The following is a 22,813-nucleotide window of genomic DNA, read 5'->3' as shown; positions in this document are numbered from 1 at the left end:
TCAGGGGTCCTTACTCCACAATTTACAAGCTTCTACATCAGATAACAAGAATAAAAAATTTCAGATTCTGTAATACCTTCTACCAAGAAAATTAAAATAAAATAAAAAGTAGAAGGTGAGGTGGGAAGTGTAATCCAGTGTGAATACATCTTCTGTTTCTTGTTTGATACTACTTTTCACTGATGGTGCTAGTTTAGGAGTTTTGTTTTGATGTCAGTAGAAGTTTTATCCTTTTTTCTTCTTTCAAAAGTTTTTATAATTATTAATCATTTGTCTCAGTATTGAAGAATGCTGTATTATTGTGCTGTTTATGTCAGGTTTTCTAGAGGAACAGAGCTGATAACATCATTCTAAGTATATGAAAATAGACTTACTGAAGTAGCTTACAGGCTGTGATCCATGTAGTCCAAAAATGGTTGTCTCCTAATAAAGAGTCCAAGATTCCTCTAGTTGTTCAGTTCATGAGGCAGAATGTCCCAGCTGGTCTTGTATGTTGGGATTCCACAGAAGTAGGCTCTAATGCAAGATGTTTCATTTTGTTTCTTTGGTTTAGGTTTTGAGAGGCATGTTCTGGCTACAAAGCTCAGGCTGGTCTTGAACTCAGCAGCAGCAGAAGGGTATATGAACTTGCCAGTGAGAGTGAGGGGAGTAAAACCACCCTTACTGCACTGGATCTGCACAAAAATGGGCCATCAATAGGCAAGACTAGGCACAACACAGACTTACAGATCCCTATGCCTTGCGGTTCAACTATTTTCTGTAGATAGATTCAGAAAAAGGAGGAGTCATTGTTTTAGTTATGTATGCATTAGTGACTCCACCAGGTTCTGACAGATAAGCCCCAATCCAGAGGTTACACAATAGCTTTGATTAAATTAAATGGGTCACACAACAAAATCAGATGTCATGAGTCAGGGGAAAAGAAAGGTGAGAAGAAGAGGCTGATATGAGTGGAAGGAAGATGAAAAACAGTGAGGAGGAAAAGTAATCAAAATGCATTCATGGATATCTGAAACTAAGAATCAGATCAATAAAAATGAAATGATAAATGCCCTGACATGAATAAAAGTTAAAATATTATCAAAAATGGAGAAAGTAAATCTCAAATGTTCATGTTTTGTATGACTGAATTTTTAAAAGAAATTCCTGTAGAGAAAAAAATCTGTGTAAGCAAAAAGTAGATTATGGATTGACTCATGTCTGAAAGATGAGTAAAAGTGGAGATCTAACAGGTGATGGGTTCTGAAATGAAGGAAATGATTTAAGGTTGCACAAATGTGAATAGTTTAAGATCATTCAATTTTTACACTTTAACAAGGTGATTAAAAATATCAACCTGCCTTCAAGTGTGGCGAGACATGCCTATAATCCTAGCACTGGGAGCCAGAGGCAAGAAAGTGACTAGGTCAAGACCAATTTGGACTGCACAGTGAGTTCAAGACCAGCCTGGACTACACAATCAGAACCTGTTTCTCAAAACCAACACCAAAGAAACAAAGCAAAACATTCTGCTACAAAGATTATCTTTTCCACGGGTAGCATCATTTTAGATAATTATGACTCAGTACTTCTATTTTTGGAGGATAAAGTACCCATGACAAATGCAGCTATTGTTTAAATTATTGCCATTTGTGGAATAGAACAGAGGTGGGAATTCGGAAAGCTGAGCAATTGTTTTCCTCCGTGGGAGAACAGAATTCTGAGTGTTGGACTAATGTGACAGTCCACGAGGAGAACCAGATTGCCTTGTCCTCTCAGGCAGCAAGTTCTGTCTGTCTAGAAGAAAGCACTAGAAGTTTCAGGGAACAAAAGCTACAAAAATAAAATTAGCCAGCCACTTTATTTTCTCTGTCAGTCTCACACTTATTTTTATCTATTAAAAAAAAAACAGCCACACCAAAAAGAAAAAAAAATCTTCCTTATGTTGAGCAAATCTTCCTTTTGATTTCAGATAATGTGAACATTAATAATTTGAGGTTTAGGCGTGAAGTAAGGAATTGAGCTGCCATTTGCCGCCCTCTACAGACGAATCTAAACCTTACAGTGAGTTTCAGAGAAGAAAGAAACCCCCATATGAAGCATTGTTGGGCAGTGTGGAAATGTCCTAAGCCTCAGCTATGGACATCTTCACCATACAGCTGTGGGATGCACTTACACACACCTGTGTGCTAGCCTACTGCACACCAAGGCAGTGGGGTACAACCTATTGCTGTCAAACTACAAAGCTGGCACGGGGTGAGAACTGTAGGCAACTGTAACACAATGATAAATTCCCATCTAAATATCCCTAAACATGGAAAAGGAACAGCAAGAAAAGAGTCCATTTACTCGGGGTTAAGCATGTTTCAACGCCATTGTGATACCTTTGAATGGATAGTCACAATCCTAGGAGAAGCCTCACCATGTAACATGTATTAATATTAAAATGCTGGTGTGTATTTGTGAACCTGAAACATAAATATTCATGAAACTGCAAAGCATTTTTATGTCTGTGGCATTAATGTCATGTGACACAAAATTATTGCCTGTTAGATGATTAAGAAATGAAGACCTCCCCCTGTAAGGAGTTTATAAATAAAAGGAAATTAATACTCTAATTGAGGTAGAAGCTAAGCATTGATTTGGTTTTAATTTTTAGAGAAAAATTTGATGCATTACCCAATCTAGTTCCCTCGCCCTTTGTCACCATCTCACTCTGTTTATATTAGCTGGCTGTCTCTCAGTCAAGATAATATCCCTAGAATAAATGTAAATATTGATCTTTTAAGCTAAAAAAAATAGCCTTCCTGCCAGAATAACACAGAAGAAATGCAAAAGGATGTCAGCCTCATTCAAATTCTCCAAAAACTAAGTAGTCAATGTCAAGGATGAAAAATGGAAAATTCCAGAATGGATTGCAGAACATGAAAATAGAGTTTCTCGTACTCTTTCTGAGACCCTGAGCACCTACGAATCTTGTATTACACAGAATTTTCCACTTAAGAAGAACAAGAAAGCAGTTCTGAAATACAGCTGTGTAATGTATTGAAAACAGACAAAGTCTGGTGCAGCCCCACTGGGTACTCTGGCCTATGACAGAGTGGAAGGATGCAAAGGTCAGAAGAGGATCAAGGCTGAGATAAAAGACTGGGCACACACACCAGCTGCCCAGGAAGAGCTATTTAAGATGCAAGGGAAAGTCACTGCATTAGGTCGCATCCTGCCTGCAGCCACATCTTGACACTGATGTCCAGATGAAAGAGAATCCCTGGGCACCATGTAGAATGAACTCCCTTTCAAAGATCACACCATACTGAGTCAGATCAAATAATCAAACTGAGCCTTTCCCCAAATCTAGGATGGAAAAGTTTTAGGGAAAGCCGATTTTCAATTTGAGAACTTCAGGAATCTTAGAAAAATAAAGTTTACCTGGGAGAGGAACGAGCTTTTGCCTTCAGACAGAAATGAAGATTTCTTCCAGATACAAGAAAAAAAAATGCTATGTTAGGTTAGAAAAAATACAGTGAAAGACTCTGAGGTCTCTGGTGGCATCTTGCCACGGCTAGACCTTGTCATATACCCATCTCTTCTCTGAGCTTACTCTCTACTGTGGCTAGTGTTGTAATGTCTCCTCTTCGCTTCCACCCAGCACCGCTCTTTTTTTTTTCTGGTTTTTTCTAGACAGGGTTTCTCTGTGGCTTTGGAGCCTGTCCTGGAACTAGCTCTTGTAAACCAGGCTGGCCTCGAACTCACAGAGATCCGCCTGCCTCTGCCTCCCGAGTGCTGGGATTAAAGGCGTGCGCCACCATCGTCCGGCCCGGCCCAGCACCGCTCTTTATCTGGACAATTTTCCCACTGTAAACTAGCACCAGGAGAAGAGTGCTTTCTTGTTTTCGGTTCTCACTGGTCCAGCATGGTAGTAGTTCCTGACTACTAGTGGATTATACACATGCGTGTTAACATGAAACAAAATGGATTAAACTAAATGGCTATAGTTCAAATGGCAAACCAGTGTTTTAAGAAAAATGAAGGCTTGAGGCTAGATAGTAAGTGTCAAGTGTTCCTTCTCATTGCTGGACTCAAGCTAATTTTAATGAATAGTTACTATGTAGCAGGATATTTCTAAGACCCAGCTTAGAAACTCTGAGTCATCATTTGTTAACTCTTTTTAGTAGGTCTTGCCCTGTTTACTGTTGTATTTTTCAAATGTTTTCATATATTCTTTTCCCTTTTGAATATTGTTGCTACTCCCAGTAGTTCTGGCCTTTAACATCACTAGGAAAAATAAGAAAGACAAATGAAAAACAGTGGGAAAATCAGAGGTACCTGACTAAATGCAGAAGAAAGAGACGAAGGAGAGGGAGAGGGAAGAGGGGAGAAGGAAGGGGAAGAGTAAAAGGAGGAAGATGTAGAGGAGAAGTTTCAAATTAAAGTAATACTTTTGTGCTTCCAGCAAACACTGTTATTTGCTGCCCCTTACTGGTAAAATAATAAAATTGCTAAATCACGTATTCAAACTGTAGTTCTTAGTTCTTTAGAGTGGAAATATTCTTTAGAATGGGAAATTTTTAAAGAAATAGATCATTTACCTCTATGAGAATTAGAAAAGATCATGTCAAGTAATCAAATGTCATCTAGGAAGAGTCATTCAGGAAGGCAGTTGTCTAGCCCCTGACCCGACAATATTAGGAAAAGCTACTTTTAAAAAGTACTGAAAGGAGGCTGCTACTGAGAACCATGTCTGCATTTGTGGTCTTACTACAGTCTACTAAACTACTGTGTTGAAGTCCACATCCCGTGTGGCTAGCAGGGGCCAGCCCCACAGAGGCCCAGGGTCTGTGTCCTGGTTAGAGCCTGCGATGCAACAGGGGCCATGCAGTTCTGAGTGGCCTGCTCTGCTACCCCATGCCGTGGTGACATGGTCCTGGCCAGAGCTGCAGTTGAGGGTCAAGTCTAGGTCCATGGCCTACTGCAGCCAGGGTCTGTGTTGAGGTTCAAGGTTCCTGCTACAATCGAAGACCACATGGATGCCTGAGATCTGGGGCTATGCTAGTGTCTGAGGGTCACACTACTGCTGGGCTGTGCTGATCTGAGTGGTTTGCACTGCCACCTGGTGTCATGGTGACATCCAGACCCAGCTGCTGCAGAGGACCATGTCTGTGTCTGTGGTTCCACCGCAGCCAGGGTCTGTGTTGCCATCAAAGATTATACGGAAGCCTAGGTCAGGGCACAGCCTGTCTGTTACTTTGTTGGTGTCTGGGGCCATGCTACCACAGAAGTCATTCTGAACTAGGTGGCCTGTGTTTCCACCTAGAGCCAGGATATCATCTAGGACCATGCTGCTGTCGAGGGCCATGTCTGGGTCCATGGTCCTGCTGCAGCTGAGGTCTGTGTTGGTGCCTGTGGCCTGTGCCACTTCAAGGGTACAGGAGAACCACACATGATGAAATGTGAGGGCAATGCTGAAAAGTCCATGCCTTTTGCTGGACCTGAACTAGCTGGACCTGACCCTCTTAGGTCTTAGCAAGAGAGCTGGCCCCTACTTTCATGGGAGACCTCCCCATCACACTCAGAAGAGATCAACCCACTCCTACACTCTGGCAGGGGAGAGTTAACCTTGATGGCAAGGGAGTCGGAGAGGGGCCCACTGGCCTGGACTGACCAGCTCAACTACAACTCAGGTCCACAGCAGGACCTGGGGTGTGACACCCTACTATTTACCCCCATCTGGGACCTGCTAGAGTTTGTGGAACAATAACCACAGGGCCTCCATGAGTCAGGAAAGCCTTGGGATATCTGAAAGGAGTTTGAGTGCGGATCCACTAATGATGGTGTGCCAGAAACCAGAGAGGCCTTGAAACAGATCAATGACACATTGCAACGAATATTAGCAAATATAACTGATAGGAGAAAAGGTATACTGTGTGACACACTGCTCCCAATGCCACCAGGAAGAATAAAGAAATATTGGGAAGGTGGGAAAAATGAGGAATGAAGAGGTTTTTTGTTGTTGTTTAGTTCTTTTGTTTTTTTCTTTTTATTTGTTTGCTTGCTTGCTTTGGTTTTAATTTTTCTTAATTTTCATTTAATGGGGGAGAAGGAGCGGATGTGAAGGGACTCAGAGGTAATTGGAATTGGGGTGTATGATGTAAAATTCCCAAAGACTCAATAAAGAAATTATGTTAAATATTTTTTTTAAAAAAAGATAGGTATTGCTGATTTTTCCCCAAACTATATATAGACTGTACAGCCCAAGATCTAGAAAGCTCAGCAAAGTCAAACATAAGAAATAGAACAAAAACCAGGCCAAGGCACATCACAAAATGATCCTGGCCAGGGCAATCTTAAGTGAGCAGACAAAAAAGACACAATCATCTGGATTTGGTAACACATGCCTGTGACAATATGAACACCAGCTTGGTCTATGGATAACTTTGGACCAACCCAGGCTATACAAGGAGATTTGTTCCCCAAATAAATATATAAATGTATTTACAGAGGTAGAAAATTTCACAACGGCTGTCAACAGAGTCTGAACTTCCATTTCCAGGCTGCCCACGTCCAAATAATTACACAAAAACTATATTAATGTCTGAAAGACATTTAAGAAAATGCTCAGCATCCTTAGCCATCAGAGAAATGCAAATCAAATCAACTCTGAGATTCCATCTTACACCTGTAAGAATGGCCAGGATCAAAAACACTGATGACAACTTATGTGGGGGAGGTTATGGGGAAAAAGGAACACTCTTCCATTGCTGGTGGGAGTGAAAGCTGGTTCAGCCCTTTTGAATATCAGTATGGTGATTTCTCAGAAAATTAGGAAACTACCTTCCTCAATACTACTTTTGGGTATATACCCAAAGGATGCTCAATCATACCACAAGAACATGTATTCAACTATGTTCATAGCAGCAGCATTGTTTGTCATAGCCAGAACCGGGAAACAACCTAAATGCCCCTCAACCAAAGAATGGATAATGAAAATGTGGTACATTTACATAATAGAGTATACACAGCAGAAAAAAATAATGACATCTTGAAACTTGCAGGCAAATGGATGGAGTCAGAAAACATCAATTTGAGTGAGGTCACCCAGACCCAGAAAGACAATTATGATATGCACTCACTCATAAGTGGTTTTTAAACATAAAACAAAGAAAACCAGCCTAAAAATCACAATCCCAGAGAACCTAGACAGCAATGAGGACCTTAAAAGAGACATACATGGATCTAATCTACATGGGAAATAGAAAAAGACAAGGTCTCCTGAGTAAATTGGGAGCATGGGGACCATGGGAGAGGGCTGAAGGGGAGCAGAGAAAATTGTGTAGCTCAATAAAATCAATAAAAAACTGTATTAATTACAACACTGTTTGGCCAGTGGCTCACACATATTTCTAACTATCTCTTACATCTTAAATTAACCCATTTCTAATTATCTATGTATCATCACGAAGCTGTGGTCTACCGATAAGTTTCCAGTATCTTTCTCCTTTGGCTGCTATGTGGCGTCTGCTTGACTCCACCTTCTTTCATATTCTATCTCTACTTGGATTTCCTGCCTTGTTATATATGTCCTGCCTTAGGCAAAAGCAGCATCTTTATTAACCAATGGTAATAAAACATACTCACAGCATACAGAGAGGAAACCCACATCAAACGGCAGGAACAAGACAAGCTAGAAGATAAAAGAGGAAGAATCTTAAAGCTTTAAAGGAATAAAAAATCAAAATTCTATGCTGAACGAAATTATTATTAAAACAAGGTTAAAGACATATTTAAACATATAAGACATGCCAGGGGATAGTGGTGTATACCTTTAATCCCAGCACTAGGATCCAGAGTCAGGGCCCTCTGAGTTCAAGGACAGAGAGAGATCCAGGACAGCCATCCTGAACAGCCTACAAAGAGAAACCATTTTTAAAAATAAAATAAAATAAAAAATCAAGACTCAAATCTATGTTGCCAATGTGAAAAGAACTTTAGATATAAAAATACAAATAAACTACAAAGTAAAGGATAGCTAGGCAAGGTAGCTCACACCTTTAATCCCTGTAGTTGGGAAGCAGGGGAAGGTGGATTTCTATGATGTGAGGACAGCCTGGTCTACACTGCAAGCTCCAGGCTAGCCAAAGCTACACAGTGATACCTTGTGTTGTAGTTGATTTCCCTTTTACTCTTTGAGGGGCCCACCACCCAGCTCCTAAATAAATACACAGAAACTTATTCTTACTTACGAATGACCAGCCTTAGCTTGGCTTGTTTCTAACCAGCTTTTCCAACCTAAATCATCCCATTCCTCTTTAATTATTTTTTGTCTCTGGGTTTTTTACCTTTCTTTATTCTTTATATTTTTCTTTCCTTCTTACTCTGTGGCTAGCTGTGTGGCTGGATGGCTGGCCCCTGCCATACTCCCCACCTTCTCCTTTTCTTGTTTCTTGTTCCTCTCTTTTTTTTCTGAGCCTAGCTTTCTCCTTCCATTCATTCTTTCTGCCCTGTGGCCCCACCTGGCCTTCTCTGCTCTCTAGCTATTGTCTAGCTCCATTCAGCTCTTTATTAGACCAATCAGGTGTTTTAGACAGGCAAAGTAACACAGCCTTACAAAGTTAAACAAATGCAGCATAAAAGAATGCAAAAACATTTTGGCACCATTAAACAAATATTCCACAGTGTAAACAAATGTAACGCATCTTAAGCTAATATTCTACAACATTGTCTCAAAGAGAAAAAAAAAAATAAAGGCAAGAACAGACAGAAAAATGCTGTGGTTTGAGTGTGAAGTATCTCCCACAGGCACAAAGTGGCCCCAGTTTGGGAAGTGGAGTCTTGCTGAAGGAAACGAGTCACTGACAACACAAGTTGAGGTTTGATAACTTGACCTTAATGCCTGTCCTTCCTCTGCTTAAAAACTCACTGTGCCCAGCCACCTGCCATTCATACCCTCATTGTCCTACCTTCCCTGCCATGGTCAAATGTGCCCTAAACTGTAGCACAAAGTAAGTTCATCCTTGAAGTTGCCTCTTGTCAGGTATTTGCTCATAGCACCAAGGGAAGTGACTAATACACGCGACTATCATGCTGTCTGTCACTTGCCACAAAAGGAAGTTGAGGTGGTCACACTAACAAACCAATCAGGCTTCCAAACAAAGAAATCTTTTACACAAAAAATGATGTTTCATAAACATATTTTTCTATGCGACTAATAAGAAAGCTTCCAAATATATGAAACAAAAATTTGTAGAATGACAAAGAGATTCCTGAGCACACGCAAATATGTCAGGGTCGTTGCTAACACTGCTCTCACAGTCACTGATGAACAGGTAGATGGAAAATCATAAGGAAGTTGAGCAGGGCCAGCCATCTACAGACAGAAAGCTAAATCTATCCCTCTCCATTCCCCACCTGTCTTTGTAAATATTTTATTAAAGCAGAGAGAAGCAGGTTCACTTAGGTACTATCTATGAGTGCCTTCCTGCTGCCACAGAAGAGCTCGGGGGGGAAACTGGCAGTACATGAACCAGCTTTTGCTGAAAGAAGACAAGATCAAACACATCAAATGTGAACCACCCCTACAGCAGAGTTTAACTGATGTTTAAGAGAATAAAATCTCAATAAATGCTTCTAGGAGTATCAGAATTATGACAGAGGTGCTGGGACCCATGAAGCATGCAGTTTTTCTGTTTCAAGCTGCTGACACATGATACAGGTCAGAACTGCATGACCAGTTTGATCTACAGATACAGGACTTGACCTTCAACACTAGAATAATTCACAGCTACGCAGGAATACCTTGCCATACACTAAAGAGTAATTGAGTCTCCGTTGATCCAAATGTAATGCTAAAACTAGTGAATTTACTGATTATGGTAAAAAAATAAATTAAAATTTATTATTAAAAATTATTATTTACTAAAATTTTTAAAAATTAAAAATATTTCAAAGATGCCCAGACATTTAAAAACTAAGTGGTAGGCTTCTAAATAATTCAAGAGTCAAACAAACTCAAAGAAGCCAAAAATTATTTTGTTCTGAATGTGTATCTTATTTTTTACATTTAGCCTATCCCAGGTATATAGCAGGCTTATTAAACATTGAAATGTAAATCAATAACCATATTGATCAAACTAAAGAGAAAAGCTGTATTATCTCAATAGATATGGGTAAAAAACCATTTAACAAAATCTAAGACCCATTCTAGATCCAAAATAAAAACCAGTGGAAATGGGACAGCTTCAGCTAAATATAGAGATTTATGAAAAACCTACAGTTATCACCGTGCTTAAAGATGAATGCCAACCATGTAGGATCAGGAAATAAAATACAATACTAAAGATAAAGGATTAGAACTTCTACTGACCACAGGAAACTTTCTAGTCAATGTCAATAGGCAGTAAAGGAATAAATAAAAGGAACATGGTTTAAATTTTTATTTCTTAGTTAGACATTGAGTAAATAATTCACAAGAAATCCCACAAAACCTACAGGACAAAATGATAAAACAAACCAATCTGTGGTGTTTGTATAATCATAGACACTAAAACAGATGGTAAAAGAAGAAATGAAGTTTTCATCCCTGTCCACAGATCTGTCTACCATTATAGACTGACAGACGTATGACTCCCACGTGGAGAACAGGTTATATTCTGTGTAAACAAGGACAGCAGTCACCGCTGTTATGACAGTGGCACTAATTGCAGTGGGGTCCTACTAAAGTGTTATTTTTTAGTTATTACTGAAAGCCATTCAGACACACAAGCTAGCTTTTCCTTGCTAATAGCCCCTTATCCACTCCCTTCTCTTCCTTCCCTATTATCTCTCAAGTTTAAAGAAGATCTCAACTTTTCTGGTTTGCTCTTTCTGCATTTGGCTTCAACTAAATGCAGTCTTTCCTCCATAACAGTTATTGAAGTTACCTTTTAAACTGGAAAGTGAGCCCAGTCTTTCTCTTGCCTATGACCTTTATTGGCTTCCATTGCCTGTGAGGCATCCACAGTTTCAGTAAGGTATATAGGATAGTCTTGCCTTCCTCTCCAACTTCATTTCATATGGTGAAATAAATTCCTAAACTTAATAATCCAGTCAATTAAGTTTCCAAAATCCTGATCAACTTTTGTTTTCATCTCGAACTCAGCTGAAGTGATAAGAACTTTATAAACGTCTTTCAGCCTCCTCTAAATGCTGACTTTGCTGCCCTTCTATATCGTATTTTCCTTCAATGCAACACCTTTTCTCTCTTTTATCTGTTTTCATTTTCATCTTCTGTAAAATTCTTTACTCCTTAATATTAATATTTTATTTTACTTAATATTTACTCAATATTACTGTTTTTATAAACTTGACACAAGCTAAAGCACTTGGGAAGAGAGAATCCTAAATGAAGAATTGTCTCCATCAGACTGCCTGTGAACATGTCTTTGGGGGCATTTGCTTGATTTTCAGTTGACATAGGAGGGCCCAACCCACTGTGAGTGGTACCATCATCCTTAGGGAGAGAGTCCTGGGATGTTTAAGAAAGATAGCCTAGCATTTCTCCATGGTCTCTGGCCTTGCTTTCTGCCTCTGGAATCCTTCCTTGGCTTCCTTCAGTGTGTGACATGGAAATGTAACTCAAACAAACCCTTTCCTCCTGGAGTCTCTTTTGGTCATGGTATTTGGCACAGCAACAGAAACCTAATTAGTACAGTATGCCATTTTTCCTGTATCTCTCCCTCACTCTAGTTTTCAGCCTACCATATTTCTAAAACATTGTGGAGGATAACTAGGAACCAATGCTATCTCATTAGAGGACTATACTGAGACAATAGTACAGACACTTCTACAAACTGAAAACACTACCCCTTAAAAAAAAAAGATAGAGATGACCCATTAGTCCTTTACTTGGTGTCACAGTGAACCTGAAAGGATTTAGGTAAGTCTGAAGAGTTAGTTCAGAGGTTAAGAGCACTCAGTTGTCTTGGAGAGGACATGGATTCAGTTCCCAGGGTCCACATCGTAGGTAACAACCATCTTTAACTCCAGTTCCCAGGGAATCCACAGGCACCAGCAGTGCACATCACATATGTATCTGCATGTAAGCAAAACTGTCTCAAAATAAAAGACTGAGCTCGTATGTCAGCATATTTGCTATCACCCTTCCCAAACTACTCCTAGAACACTGATATAATTTTGGTCTTTCTCACTTTGGGAGAAGAGTGAGCAAGGCACTGAAGAGAGTTACAAATATAGTGAACAGAGATTTCATCACATTTGAGTTAGTTCACCAGCCCAGAGAAATGACACTAGGGCTACAAATGATCAGTTTTGGAAAACTTAGAAGATCTAGACTCATCTAACATATTTGTCATTGAAGATGGAAAGACCATTTCCTTCATTAAGAGTTGTATTCAGCATTTCAGTGTTCAACATTAAGGGTTGTTCCAAAAAAGGAGAAAAATGAAAGAGAGAAGTGGGGGCAGCAGGAAGAAGAGAAAAAGGATAAAGAGGAGAAGAAAAGAAAGGAAAAGGAGAAGAAGAAAGAAGAGGAAGACATTTAGTCTGAAATTATAAGGGCAATAATCTATAGATCCCAAGAGATTCATTTATTAGTAAAAACTAATATTGAATTTTAACTGTTTGAAATGTACTCACGTTTGCTCATATTTGCAACTTTTAACAGGCTGTCTTGAGAACCATGCTCTAATTTCTAACAATTATTGAGTGCTAAATTGTACATTAACATCGATGATACTGAATTGTAGTCAAGAAACTTTTAATCCATTTCCAGAAATTGCTCTCCCACCATACTTACTCACACATGCATGCACACACAAATACATGCATATACATACACACGTACACACACTCACAAACACACGCATACTCACACAAGCGTACGCACACCAGAAACAGACAATGAAGGATATTTTTCTTACAAGAAAAGCCTCAAAATGATTGCTGTGTGCATGCTCAGAGCCCGGTGTGAGTGCAGGTGGAGCTTCAGTTACAGTTGCAGAATGCAGCTGTTATGCAAGCCTCCTAATTCTGTGGGTTTTGTTAGGAAAAAAAAACGCAGTAAGAGTTCAGAAAAATATCCTCACAGTAGTTTATTTTAAGTAAGAACAGAGGGTCAAGTATTTAGTGCTTACCACTGAGTGTAAACATCACTGTTCATATCAGCATACCATGGATATTATGATGGAGGGCTGGAGAAAGGGCTGATTGGTTAAGAGAACTTGCTGCTCTACCATAGGAGCCAACTCTGCTCTCAGCACCATGGGTTTTGGGGAGGCATACAATCTCCTATAACTCCAGCTTCAGGGGATACAATACCCTCTCCTGGCTTCAGCAGAAAACATACACACACACACACACACACACAGAGTACACATTCACCCACAAGCACACACAAAAATAAAAATAAGAGTAAAAAAAATGAACCTTAAAAAAATAAATATTCCTCAACCATCTTTATGAACTTGATATTAGAATCTGAAAACATATTCTGAATTACTTGGGTGTTAAGCTTCAGGCGTTTTGAAAGCATAAAATGCAGAGGATGGGAAATAATCATTTTTTAGGAATCAGAACCACTTGCAGATTTCTTGAAGCTAAAGCAGTAAATGGGAATGCCTGTATCTTACTAGTTATCTACTGTGATAAATACATATTCATATGTGTATAATATGTATATAATATTTGTGTTCATAATGTGTTTGTTTACACACACACACACACATGAACCCAAAATTTATTTCACTGCAAACTCTGATGAGTTTTCAAGTAAAATGAAGGATGCTAGATGACATAAGCCCAACACCTGCAGCATGGAACAGTCAGTCTTCTGGGCTGGGTTTGTCACTTAAATAATTAACAGAGTACACTCGCTTATTCTCTGAGCCTCAGTCCTCCCAGAAGCAAGCATCATGACGGAATCAGAAATCCGAGCATGTCACGGTACATTAGAGGTGGGGGAGCAGGGACAGTAGGCAAAGATAGCAAATAGGCCGACACCTTCGTTGCTGAGAAGGGGAGGATGGAGGAACAGTTGTGGAAGGGAAGGTCTAAACAGGGTAGAGCACTGGGAATGCTGCCATCACAATGAAGAAGTCAAGTTTCTCAAAGGAGTTTCTATTCAAAGAGGTGCATGTGCTCTGTCTAGTACTCCTGAGCTTCATCATCTAATATTGTGTTGCAGTTGTTTTTTGGGGGGGAACTGACCAAAAAGACTTCGCGGTGGTCTGCTCACTAAGTTGCTGATGGGAAGCTCTCTCTTGAGAAAACACCTAAGTAGTGTCCTACTTTTGCCATTCAAATGATAGTAGCCCTTGAAGCATTCTTTCTCTGTAATAAACCATCTCACTAAGCCTGGGGAGGAGTGAGAGTTGCCGTAGATTAACCCCAGGGATTTTCACATTCTACACAAACACCCTACCAAGGCACTACAGCCCCACCATAACAAAGTTTTTGATTGTCAAATATAAAGAATACTATTTTATCAATATGTCATACGAACAACGTGATATTGCGGTTAATGTGAAACCTATGTATAAGGAGGGAATACTGTAGGGAGAAACGTCATGACCATTCACAGAGGAGCAAGAATTATTGTTCTTTTTGCGATTTTCCAGACAGGGTTCTTCTGTGTAGTCCTGGTTGCCCTTTGTAGACCTTCGTCACATAGTAGACCTGGCTGACCTTGGTGTATGTGTGTGTGTGTGTGTGTGTAAGAAAGAAGCAGAAAAAGGAGACTTATTCATATGGCCACACTGGGAAGAATGATAGATATCCAACAATTCCCCAAGATCAAGGTCATCACCAGGGGTCCCATATGGGTAAAATTTAAATAGAAAGCAAGAGATATAAAAGATATACAAAACTACAGACAGTGCTGCAACCTGGTAGCCCACAACTGGAAGGATTCTAACTCTCTTTCAAGGTCAGTCCTCAGTTGCAAGATCACCTGACACTTCTAAAAAATTTTTGTAAAGTAGGTTTTATTGATGGATACCCGCCCCCCCCCCCCAGGGCTTTAGCCATTTCTGCTCCTAGCAGGAGCTTCCTGAAGAAATTCTAATTCCTTGGAGTCCATTCTTTCAACAAACAGTCTGATAGCTAAGGCAGAAGCTTAAAAGTCTATTTAGAACATAGTCATTTCTTGGCCTGGCAATGATTGCACACACCTTTAATCCCAGCACTCAGGAGGCAGAGGCATCTCTGTGAATTCAAGGCCAGCCTGCTCTACAGAATGAGTTCCTAGACAGCCAGGACAACACAGAGAAACACTGTCTCGAAAAACCAAATATTATATTTATTTAGTCATTCCTGCCAGGCAGGCAGGTTTTTTTTCCCCGGGGCCGCTCTAACACTTAAATCTTAAGGTATGCCTTTGCTTGCTGAGAACAGAAGCAGAATCCCTCTCAGTTCTTCATCATTCCCAGAAGGGCTGGCCCAAGTGATTCCTTCTTGTTGTGCTGAGACAGGGTGTCAACATGAAGCCTAGAGGAGCCTTAGAGCTAGCATTTCATTGCTTCAGCTTACCCAGTACTAGAATTATAGACAAAGTGCAAACATGCCTGCGTGACTTCACTTAAGTTCTGATCACTTTCTCTTTGTCTATGAAAGTTATACTCTGAGGACCTCATGATTAACCATCTGGTGTCTTGTTCTCTACTTTCCTGCATTTGCAGCACACCACCAGTCCTGGCTGGTCTGATTCGATCCCACGTCATGCAGGTAAAAAAGAAGTAACAAGAAGTTCGTGCCAATAAACCCTTTAGGTCCAATTTTAAGCAAAGGAGAGGTACAGAAGGAGTGGCTCCTGGGTCTGTTGGGCCTAAACAAAGAATGGTCTGTGTGCATTCTGCTGGTCCTGTGAGTGATGTCTTGGCATCTCAAAAATATGTGCAAGTTCCTTCCCCTGGAGTGGCACTTCTGAAGGACATTAATAGACAATTATAAAAGTTCAAAAACACATTTATTAACTAACAGTCAATATGTGGTTATAAAGTTTTACAAAAACACAACCAACAAGAATAAAATTAATTTGAAAATTTAATAACTGTGTACAGATTTACAAATATTCAATACCTATCCATCCGTAGAGGGCTTGCACAGTATCCCAGCATAATTGACATCTGTGCATATAGCAGAGCTAGCAACAATTAGTCTCATTACACAGAAATTCCACTGAAGCCTCTTCTGTTCTGATTTATTTTAGAAATTTACAATCTTTGGCTTAGTAGGGTAAGTCTAGAGTACTGACAATCAAGATTCTAAATTCCTTACAGATTCAGAAACAGTGTTGGTTATCAGAGACATAATATATACAAGTGCATCTAATAGCACGTGTGGTACAAAACAGACCTCTCACAGGCTTCAAAAAATGTCTCAGCGTCTGGGCTACCTCACTCAAAATGATGTTTTCTAGCTCCATCCATTTTCCTGCAAAATTCAAGATGTCGTTATGCTTTTCTGCTGTGTAGTACTGACATGTACTCACTCATAAGTGGTTTTTAAACATAAAACAAAGAAAACCAGCCTACAAACCACAATCCCAGAGAACTTAAACAACAATGAGGACACTAAGAGAGACATACGTAGATCTAATGTAGAAAAAGACAAGATCTCCTGAGAAAATAGGGAGTATGGGGACCTTGGGGGAGGGTTGAAGGGGAGGGGAGAGACAGGGAGGAAAGCAGAGAAAAAATGTAGAGCTCAATAAAAATCAATGAAAATAAAACAAAACAAACAAATTAATGAATTAAATAAGTTAAATGTAAAAAAATGTCTCGGAAAAACCTGCCACCTGGACAGTCTTGCTTATTTGAAGTTCTTGTGTGCCTGTTTGCTTGACAAAAGAGTTACATTCTTCTAAAGCACTGAAGAAAGCTTGGGATAGAATTTTACAACCAGGTAACTATTTAAATGTTCCCACCCATATTGCTGATCCCGCCAACTGAGAACAAGACCACTACCACAGTGTAAAGACAAATGTGAAGCAGGATGGGCTCTGACCAGGTCCATATTCAGGTTTCTGGGAAATATTTCAGAATCAAGTATGGTAAGAGCTTAAGAGAGAAAACCCATTAGGGGCAAAAGTATACCCTGATGTCTTTCCTGCTTATGAACCTCCTGCCTACCTGTAATCAAGCACATCTGGTGCAGATGTGTCAAGCAAACCAGTTTAGGGGAGTGAAAAAGATGTGACTTATCTCCTATAAACAATAGTCTTCAGCATTTCAGGTGCCACCTGTCCTTGGACAAGGGGCCTGCGGATCAGGAACATTTTTGTTTCATGGATGTCTTAGGCATAGTAATTAAAACTGAAAATGTAACTTTTGCTTTCACCACATGAAGTCGGAGAAGTTTAATCATGTATCACTCTTCTTTGAACACTGTTAGGACAAATGACCGAAGTGTCTATTAACACATGAAAGTAAACATCAGTCAGCTCTTCCAGCTTCACTCAGTACCTTTGGCTCTTCCCAGCACTTTTCATTCTGTCCCCTACTCTAAACCTCTCCATCTGGGTCTGGAACTTCCACTTCCCTTCCTCCAGGAAGATCCCTATATAACTCAGCCATTTTTGCCACGACAGTCTCTGGCCTTGGCCATTTCTCTTGATCGGCAGCTCCTCTCTTGTTTCTCTATCATTTTCTCCTCTCATATTCCAGAATAATCTACTGGCAATGTTTAACCTGCCCTCTTCCCTCTGCCTTCTCCCTTATGTTTACAAAAAAAAAAAACAAAAACAAAAAAAAACCTTCTCCATACTTCAGGAGTAGTCATGACCTCCTCCTTTTATTTCATTTTGTTGTTGTTGTTCAGATGCACTCCACGCAGAAGAGAATGGAATAAGTAACAGCATTTACCATTTCATAGAAACAATATCAAAAGTGGAAGGGTACTGAAAAGTGGAAATAGGGACAATAAGGATTCTGAAGTAGTTGAATTATAATGCCAGCCCAGCTAGAAATGAGTGGAACGAGGTCTAGGAAAAGGATCTTCTTTAAAGGGAACATACTCACTTAGTGTTAGGCTGGGTTTTCCTAGAATTTGAATGCAGATGTTTTAATGTGTTGATGATTCCAAGAACATCTGCAGAGGAATGCAGAAGTGAGACCTGTGGAAAGGAAGAAAGCAGACTCGGGGCACATTAATAGGTTAGTTAGTAACTGTAGAAAATACCTTCCATCACCAACGTAGAGAGGGACTGATGTGGCATGCCCTCTGTATGTTGTGAATGCTATTGGTTAATAAACTGGTTTAGCCTATAGCAAGGTAGAACTTAGTTAGCTGGGGAGAGCTAGGCTGAATGCTGGGCAAAAGAGGGTGGAGTCAGAGAGAATCCATGTAGCCCCACCAGAGACAGATGGCAGAACTTTACCCGGTAAGCTCCAGCCACGTGGGGATACACAGATTACTAGAAATGTGTTAAATTAAGATATAATATAAAAGCTAGCCAATAAGTATCTAGAGCTAATGGGACAAGAAGTGATTTAAATAATATGGTTTCTGTGTGATTATTTCAGGTCTGAGCTGCCAGGCTGCAGGGAAACAAACTAACGGCTCCCTACAACAGGGGACAATCTATTTGTGCTCATTATTTAAAGGGTTTCCGTCTCCAGTTGCTTTGCACTTACAGAGGCAGAGCGTCACCCTGCAACAGACCTGCTCATTTAATGGCAGCTGGGAAACAAACACAGAGAGGAGTCTAGGCAGAAGATAAAGCTGCTCTAAGGGCATGCTTTTTGTGACCTACTTCCTCCATCTTGGCCCCACCTCCTCCTAAGTATGCCATCATGTCATAAATCTCTCATTAAGGTAATCCACTGATTAGGTCAGTTACCACTCAGTGCTTGGATCTACCAACTGGCATCAAGCTTTCAACACATGAGGCTTTAGGGGGCAATTCCTATCAAACTGTAACAGTGAGCAAGTTATCACTTAGGAATATGGGATTAATTCTCCTGGGGCCCTTTGGGAGCTCCAGAGAATGGCTAAGATTTGTAGTAGGCAAGGGCAATGATGGTCATTTATCCCTCATTGATTAAGGGCTTCTTCCATGGATAGTTCCTCTGTGGAGGTCTCAGTAAGCCCCACCTATGCTACACAGCCTCCTGAGAAATAAAACTCCTCCGGCTAAAGGCTTTCAATGTTTCACATTAGCAATTACCACTATGTGTTTTCCCTTGCCCTCTTTTCTCTGGCCGTGTCATCCACTGAATCCCCTAAGCTCCAGACTTCCTATTCCTTATCATTATGGCTCATAGTGTGAGGACTAAAAGTACAAAATTGAATATTATCTAGTATTAATACCAGAGTAAGTCTCTCTATAGACAGATGGCATTACACTGATTTGAATACATATGAAAGTGATTATGTGGTAAGACAGGAAACTAGGAGATTCGAGGCCAACTAAAGCATCCACAAGAACTCGTTCTCGAGCCAGGCATAGTGGCGCAAACCTTTAATCCCAGTACTCTAGGAGGCAGAGGCAGGTCAGGGCTGTCTCAGGGAAAAAACAAAACAAACAAACAATAAAAGAACTCATTCCCAGGCACTGGGGCATATGCCTTTCTTTAGTCCTAGCACTTGGGAAGCAAAGACAGACAGATCTCTGGGGTCGCAAGTTCAATCTGATCTACAAAGCAAGTTCTAGGTCAATTGAGCTACAAAATGAGACCCTGTCTCCCAAAAATTCTCACAAGAATCAACTACAGGCCTTCCTCACTCCTTTCTATAAATGCCTCTGTGATGTCATCACCTCCACTAGACTCTACCTCTTAAATACTATCATACTGGAACAAAGCTTGTAGGACATGCACATTGGAGGTAAAACTCAAACCATATCCAAACTACAGCATGAGTAAAATGTGATTGCACGGTAGATTGGCCAAAATTGCTATAACACACCCACCCTTGAAAACACAGACCTATTCATGTCATATTATAATCCTTGGTCTAGTCGCTAATCTTCATCACAGTGAACTGTCACAAGAGAATAAGAAAGAGTGCTCACAATAGGAAAACAAACCAAGAAACTGCAGTTGACTCTTGGTGGTGAATTCCAGATCTATCAGCAGCAGAGACTGGCACATCAGAAACTTTGTGGTGGAACTGGAGATAGTTCAGTGGCTTCTCAAATCTTACCTTCAGCCCCATTTCAGATCAGGTCTATCTACAGAGGGAGTAAGGTCTCATTCTGCTTGAAGCCTCCCCTCTGGGAGATTCTTTTCCACATGTTCCTTCACAAACACATATGAGTAAGTTCAGGGCAGCAACAGCTTGTTTTTAGCTTCTTCCAGTTTATTGAACAGTTGATCTTTACAATCAGGCATATGGAAATACCTTAGAACTCCAAGGCATCTGAAAAATTTTAACAGGTGTGCAATCACCAACCTGTTGGCTAAACATAAAAAAGAAGAAGAAGAAGGTTCAGGGGAAGTTGAAACTCTTAATACTATACATCAAGTCTTTGGAATACTACTGAATCAATGTTTAATGGGAACATTATAGTTTGTATATATTTACCAAAAAGCTTAACCGATTAAAAATAATGAGTTGAACTTAATCCAAGGACCTAGAAAAGAAAGACTAGAGTAAATGTAACAGTACTGAGGGAAAAAGTGGGGGAGGGTGTTAACAGAAAAAGAAGCACTATAAATCAAATAGAAAATGGTAATGAAAAGTAAATAAGAACCAAGGGGTGAAGGGAGAAACCAGCAGAGCAGAGCTGATTCTTTGGGAAGATAACAGAGACAGGCAAATAAATAAGCTATTTCCTTGTTCAGAGTCCAAGGCAATCTTGCACCGGCCACTAAAGGAACAATGCAAGCTTATCACAGCATTATTTGTGAAAGTGTGGAGCTGTGGGAACAGCTCACTTATTCATCATCCAGACACGGGACAGGTAAAGTGTGATGACATGTATTAGAGAACATTTTCAAGTAGGAAAAAAGATGAGCTAGAAACAATCAAGGCCTCAAGACACCTCTTACAAACACGCTACTAAAACAAAATTAAATTAAATTACTAAAACAAAATTAGTGAAATATCACTTGAATAAATTAAAAATGCTTGAAAGCAACGAAACCTTGAGTTTTTTATACTTCTAGGACATACTGTAGGTAGGGAAATAGAAAAAAGGAAAAGAGGACCTGAAGAGCAAAGACATAAAATTGAATGAAGAGAAAAGCTAACAAGAAAAGAAGAAAGGGGTTCTGAATAAAAATGAAGATGGTTGGGAAGAGGTTTCTACTGTAGATATGTGTGAAGAGAACAGGAAGAGGCATCCGGAGGAGTCCAAACAGAACGTGGCAGAGTATTCCAGCCAGGATTTCTATTAATCTATGCGCTATCACGTGCTTTTACCTCTCCTCCTTCATGTCCTGCTTCCACTCTGTCCAGCTGGTGACTCACTCTTCCTTCTTTCCAGAAGTCTGTCTACAAGTCCTGCCTGTACCTCCTGCCTAGCTATTGGCTTCTTTATCTGTTTATTAAAACAATCATAGAGACATATCTTTATATGGTATAATCAAATATCTCAAAACATTTTCCCCCCTTTGGTCTAAATAAAAAGGAAAAGGTTTTAACTCTAATAGAGTAAAACTGTATAAATAAAAAAAAACTCCAGGTAAAAATTACATTTACAATGTCCAGTCCATTTGCATTTGGCAATTAAGAAAAAAAATCTATTATTTTATTTTGATAAGTTTAAAGTTTTATATCTAAGCCATTTTTATCATAACTCATATTACCAACCTAAAACTATCTTTTTAAATCTAAAAACATTTTAATAAACAACTTAACCTTTTATATTTTTTAACCTTATAAACTTTACATGTTTTATTTAATTTTTTTTAATTTGGCAACAAGAAAAACTGCAAAACTATAACTATCTAGTCTTCAACCCCATCAAAGACCCGAGAAAGGTATAATATTACCTGAGAAAACAGGAAGTGTAGAGCAAGCAACCTCCAAAACTATAGAAATGACAGAGGCTCCTGGTTGTTTGAACAGTCAGACAAGATTTCTCTACACCAATAGTTCGTTTATCTTTAGCCTACAGGCCTAGAATCAGGACTTTTGAAGGACTTTCCTACCCTGTCCTGGCAAAGCTCAGCAGTCACATTCTTTTGTGTCCCACGTGTTTAATTTGAACAACATACTGATAGCAGTCAAGCCATAGGTAGTTTCTTTCCCAGTGGCTAACTTGGCTACAATAAAAGGCAACTCTACATGGAAGTTCTTTGATGATTATTACCCTTTTATGAAGTAGATTGGTGCTGCCAGGAACAGATATGTCTGTCAAGAAAATCCCTATATTATTAAAACATTAAAATGCTATATTGTATGGGTCTGTGAAGTGCTTAAAGACCATTCATCTATTTAAAATGTATCTCTGATTGGCCTTGAAAATATATTTAACATGACTATAAGTTTGTTGTAGATGACTATTAACTTGTAATTCTTTATTATCTTAAATTGCTTTTAAAGATTAGAACATTGCATTACATTTCTAAATAAAATTCATAGGTACAATACCTAAAACAAGAGTAGAAACATATATATATATATATTATATATATAATTTTGTATATTTTTATCAATATACAAAAAGCCATACTAATGCCAAATATTTGAGACTAGTGGTTGTTGAAAAGTAGATTTAACAATCCACCCTTTCTCTCATCATTTATATAACATATCCTCCCTTTTTGCCTTCAGAAAGAGATCCCTGAATCTAATCTCCTCTGTTCAGTGCTTTTCCTGACCGTGACCAATAATGATTTGTAACCAACCCCCCTAAACAATGACACATATCCACGGGATGTCCCTTATACTCTTAAAC

Source organism: Microtus pennsylvanicus, chromosome 1 (assembly GCF_037038515.1).
Source record: "Microtus pennsylvanicus isolate mMicPen1 chromosome 1, mMicPen1.hap1, whole genome shotgun sequence".
Taxonomy (NCBI): Eukaryota; Metazoa; Chordata; class Mammalia; order Rodentia; family Cricetidae; genus Microtus; species Microtus pennsylvanicus.
Note: the sequence above shows the minus strand (reverse complement) of the source record.